We start from the raw sequence: 6,058 nt of genomic DNA on the forward strand, positions 1-6,058 counted from the left end.
CAAAATGTTCAGAGGACAGTGCTTTGGTCAAGCGAGTCCAAAATTGAACTGCTTGACCAAGGAAACCACAATGTCTGGCACGAAATCAAGACGTCTCATCAGCAAGGAGTGGGAAACTCTGTCAAGGGATATTTTTGAGCCACATCTGTTTTAGTCTGTCAGTGTTTAAGACTGGGATTTAAGGGGTATCGTGTGGATGTGTATGAATGGTCTAGTGTAGCGGTTCTCAACGTGGGCGGTACCGCCCCCCCGGGGGGCGTTCAGAGGACGGCAGGGGGCGCTGGCGGAAATTTTTACAAAAGGGGGGCGTTGGGATTCCTTTGGGGGGCGTTTGGTCGAAGGTAAACTTTACACCTTAAATGCAGAACAATACCAGTTTACACTTTGAGCAACTTGCTAAAACTGCATTGTGTAACATTAAAACATGCTTGGCTAGAACTGTATCGATGGCAGCTCTTCTTCTATTCAGTGTTTGTAGCTTCTTGGAGCAGCTCCGTTCTGCTGCTACTAGTAGCTTCACCGCATCAGTTCAGTGTTACACCGCCTGATGACGTTGCAGTGATTCACTTGGTCTGGTGTCTGATTTTCAAGTATTTTATGTTTTATTAAGGATTTTTGTACATATGTTTTGGCAGTTCTGTGATCATGTCAAAGCAGCAACTTATATTAAAAAGTGTTTTATTTCCGTTTGAAAGCTGCCCGCTTCCATGGAAGGACAACAGAAAATCGCTCTTATAAACATGTAATTACTAAAATCACGATACCTTGACTGTGTATCCCTCTGAAAAATGAGCCCATTTAAATAAAGAAATCCCTCCATGGGTGATACCACGATAGTGAGCGTTCATTTTATAGCGTTAACACCGGAGCTGTAAGTGGTTCGGTATGAAACGGGTGTGATGGAACAAAGGTACCACAGCACCAGGCACGTGCAGAGGGGAGAGGCTGGGGGTGCTTGAGCACCTGCCCTTTTTGCTCCTTGCCCCAAAGTGCCCTTTTGGTCTTTTTTTTTTTGTTGGTATTATTATTTTCAAAGCCCTCTTCTGACACATAACATGTACTAAAATTATTTTTTTTGTTTTGTTTTTTGTACAACATAATAAGCCTTCCGGTCACCTTGTTACCTTTGACCTTTTGCCCGTGACACATGACACAGTTGCCTCTCGCGCAGTGAGATAAGGCGGTTAACTGGAGCTCAGCATAGCGAACGTTCCAGATTACAAAACAGTTTTTGGTGAATTATACAAAAAAAAACAAAAAACGTTTTTGGTGAATAAAGTGGAGTAGACTTGCTACTTGTCAGATGACGGAAAACGTTGAAGTATTGTTTCTGCTTCAGCCCGGAGTAGAGGTTTAAGCAGAGAGATAATGAAATACAACAGACACTGACAGGCCTCTGCGTCTGCTTTTCTCTGAAGAACCACTGAACGTGAGGAGACAGCCAGGTGAGGTATCTAGCGATTCAGTATTTTTATCATACAGACATTAGGCTGCTATTGTTGTGCTATTAGCTAGCTGCTAGCTACGACTTTGCTAGCAAAGCTAGATAACTGAAAAGCTTCTTCCCTGTGTACGAGGCACATCGACCGTCCAAAACCGATCATCTCCATAATGGATATATGTCCGATCTTCTAATTTCCTTTGCTGCATAATGTACATTGCATTTATTCTGGCGTTAGGTAAATGTGTCTTGAAAGAGAATAGCACTTAAAAGTCCAACAAGGATATTCATTTAGAATTAAAAATAACTCACCCTGAATTACCATGATAGATATAATGTATGTCATTAATGAAGGGGAAAAAACTCAACCCAGACTTTAAGTTTAGGGTCTGGTTCGCACAGTATGTAGTTAATTTTTTCCCCCAATTATTCAATGGGAAAAAATAAATTAACCTAAGTTAAGTAAAATAAAATTGTAATCAAAACTTTTGGAATTGTAATGATTTCTTTTTTAAAAACAAATTCTTTTGTTTAAAAACTTTTTTTAAATTAAATAACTAATTTTTGGCTTGTGAACTTAAAAAGTTATTTGCCAAACATAAACTTTTATTTGCACACATCAGAAATCTTTTGTTGCGATTTTGGGTCTTGCCCATGACGTCATATGAGAATCACAACCAAAATTTTGAGTCAAACAAAAACTTAGAATATCAAGAAAAGATTTCTGACATGCACAAATAAGTTTGTTTTGCAAAAAAAAAAAAACACTTCATGAGACAAATGTGTGATTTAAATGTTTAAAAAAGTTTTAAGCAAAACTCAGTAGGCTTTTCCCATAGTGACATGCATTAACAATTCAATTTTTGCTTTTGTTTTTTTCTTTTTTTCTGCAGTTCCACCTTAAAGTTTGATGCAGCTCTGCTTTCCTGAATGGACCATCTTCATCTCCACTGCAGCAAACAGGCAGCTCTTTTTTATAGATTACAGTACACTAAAAGGTTGCATTGTGCCCTTGTTTATATTTTTAATAGTGTAATTCTGTAAAGACAAAATATGTAAATCAGAGCTAAACCACCAGCTCTGATTTACATATCTTGCTAAATTGCGGGTTTGAATATTGCAATACTTTGCTATAACAAAATAGACCTGCAGAAAGAAATTACTAATAAAATATCTTACATATGCATAGTTGTATGCTCTGTATAGAGATTTACCTTAGCTTTGATTGTATATTTCACAATTTTGTAATTTATCATTGTTTATTAAACTCTGAAAGCTGTGTGGCTTTGTTAATATTCTGTCCTAGAATGCGGTAAGATGTGCCCTTTTTTTTGAGCACCTGCCCCTTTAGTGGTCTCTGCACGGCCCTGCACAGCACTTTTAAATTTCAATAATCAGAATACCGCAATTGTTTCCATTGTTTTTAAAAGGTTTATGTCAGTCTGTCTTTTCCCCATCGATACGCTTCCCGACTGCCCTGCACCTGGGGTTAAAAAAAAAAAAACGACACGCACATTGCGCAAAACTCTGAAACAGGAGAAGCACGACAAACTAGATGTGAATTATGGGATAAAAACAGAGAATCCAACACTGAACTGTGAAAAATCAACACATGATGTGAAACGCATGACGATTAGGCGGCGCAGCAGGTGATGAGTGAAGATTACTGATGGTGAGCGTCAATAAATGATAAAATAAATCTAGCAACAGGAAAGAAACTAAAGTGGACATAGCAATAAACCAAGAGAGGACAATACTAATCAAAGGAAACTAAATTGAAATGAATGAAGAACAAAATGCAAGAATAAAATAAGAAACTAAAGTAACTACAGAGGAATAAACTGGTATGGCAAGACCTTTCGAACAATACTTTCTACAGAGGACTGTATGGCAAGAATAAACACACTAGTTCCAGATAAAAGGTAAAATAATATTGTTGAAGTGCCATGGGTTTGTTGAGACCACATCTAATACTGAGAATAAATATATCTTACAGACCATAACAGTAAATAACTTATCACTTATGTTTTTAATTAGATTTGATATATTTACTTCTTCAATATTATTTTTCATGTCAATGGAGTCATGAGGCTGATGACTCCATGACACTTTCAATTTGACTCATTAGGATTTGATTAAGAACCAGATTTGTTCTTTGTAATTTCTGTACAGTAAAACTATTAATCTATAAATCAATAGACAGGTCTATATAAAGATATAATCCATGTTTCTGTCTCATATTTCTATGGCATTAAAGGACCTGGAACTTTTGGTTTTCCACTGAAAGCTCTGGTTTGCACAATAAATGCCATGTGGGTGAAATTTTATGGATGATACTCTGATGTCCCATTCTCCTGAAGGCAGCACAGAGCTGCACCACCAGAAACCGACAAACACTGAAGAGAAGAAGAGCTATGATTAATGTAGTTACAGTTCTATCCATGTTTTAATGTTCCAGAGCTCAGTCATTTTGCAAATAGTTCAAAGTTTAAACTGGCATGTTGTACATCTTTTATCTGGTCATTTTATGTAATATTTAACGAATAGAAAATGGCACAGAACAAGAATATTTTTTCCACTCTGATTGGCTGCTGTTAGGCCTACAGATTTTAAGTTGAATGTTCATTGTATTTTTCGTAGACACCTGTGAAAATAATTTCTATTCCCATGGCTTTTTTGTTCTCTGGGAAATTATTTTTGATGATAAATACAGAAACAAACATATAAATCAAAACATCAACACTAGTGATAGTAATATTAATAATAAAATAATAGTCAGAGCAAAGTAGCCTACAAATTCTTTGGTGGGGGGCGGTGAGGGACCTGGATAAAGGCTAAGGGGACGCTGGCCCAAAAAAGGTTGAGAAACACTGCTCTAGAACCTCAACTCCATGAACACAAAAGGCTCAGCAGACAGAAAATTACCATTTAACAATGAAGCTTGTGTATTTAAAGATAAATTGTAGTTGTCTGTCTGATGCATTTTTCGGCCACTAGAGGGCCACTAGAGTTTATTTGGGCTGCCACATGGCTCAGTGGTAGAGCAGATGAACCATAAAGAATGACCTCAAATATTTGCCTATGTTGGAGAAACTCGGGATTCACCTGGGAGCACTTCAATTCAGGACAGAAGCACCAATTCAGGGCAGATTTTGAAAAAAAAAAGTTTAATGGAAATATATAACAATATGCTTGATGTATTATAAAAACCTGTTCAAGTATTTTGTAGAGACCCGCACTTTTTTCCCCACACTTTTCTGAAGACAGCCTTTGAGTACATTACGATTTAAATCTAGGAGTTATTAAACATCCGTCAGTTATAATTTTATAACTGATGAATGTTATAAACATTCATCAATCAAGATGAATATTCAGATGAATGTTTATAACATTAATTATCTCAGAATGTGAAGATGAATACATCTTGGTAGGTGGGCAGCTGGGGTTTTGCAGCTGGCCCCCTCCTCCCAAGAAACCTGACCTTCATAGAAACATCTTCACAGGAACATGTGAACATGTTTTCCACATGTGACTTTTCACATGTTTTCACATGTCATTCTTCACATGTGAACATGTTTACATGTGTTCACATGTTCCTGTTAAGGTCAGGTTTCTTCCCCAGCTGCCCACCCACCACAGCCTGCCAAGGAGGCCTCCCCTCTTCTTTGATGATGAAAAGAGTCCAGCGTCCCCACCTGGTGATGTTGGAATGTTGTCAGGAAGGGACGTTGGACTGAGGAATAGCCGCACACCGACTCGGCCTGACCTCCCTGCAATACCTAAACCCCGCCATCTGGCTGCTGGCCCCCTAACTCAAACCTAGCTCCAGGCCACAATTGCTACAGTGCAGGAGCTGAGAGAATCACCATTACTATGACCAACTGGATCCCGATGGGCTGATTGCCATTGGGAGAGAATTCCAAGGATGGTGGTGCAGCTCAGGGAACAGCAAACATCTTCTTCTGTTGGATGCTCCAATCGCAGCATCTCCTAAGAAACGAAGAAAGGAAGAAGTCATCTTCAATCTCAACCAGCAGACAAAGGTGAGAGAACAAGGGCAGCTTTGAACTGTGCACTCCTGGTATTTCAGAGAATGACCTCATCAGCTCTGATGACAAAGAGAGACTCGCCAACCCTCCTGTGAAGTTCAGGTGTCTTGGGATGAGGGGACCAGCTGCCCACCCAGCACATCCCGCCAAGGAGGCCTCCTCTCTCCTGGATCTGTCACTGCAGGAGCTGGATCAGATCTTTGAGGGGAGGGACTTCACCCCGCCAGATTAGTTTAAAGAAGCAATTTAGGCTGCTCGGGCCTAAATTGCTTGTTAGGCCTGAGCAGCGAAGTGCTGCTAATGCCTATTGTATCTGAAGGAATTCTTCTTCATTATTTTTTTCTGCCCGAAACTGCAAATTTGGGGGGAGGGGTAAACATATTCAAATACTCACCAAACTTTTCCCAAAACTGTCTCCTGCGTGGAATTAAACAATTTTAATGGGATAAAAGTGGGCATGGACATAGTTGTCAAAACCACCCTCTACCGTGAGCTAGGACAAATCGTATACTATAGAGCTCTTAAGCTCAGAACATATGTAGATCCACCCGAACCGAGACAAAAAGTC

Source organism: Poecilia mexicana, unplaced genomic scaffold (genome assembly GCF_051168715.1).
Source record: "Poecilia mexicana isolate PSO_F unplaced genomic scaffold, ASM5116871v1 scaffold_8, whole genome shotgun sequence".
Classification (NCBI taxonomy): domain Eukaryota; kingdom Metazoa; phylum Chordata; class Actinopteri; order Cyprinodontiformes; family Poeciliidae; genus Poecilia; species Poecilia mexicana.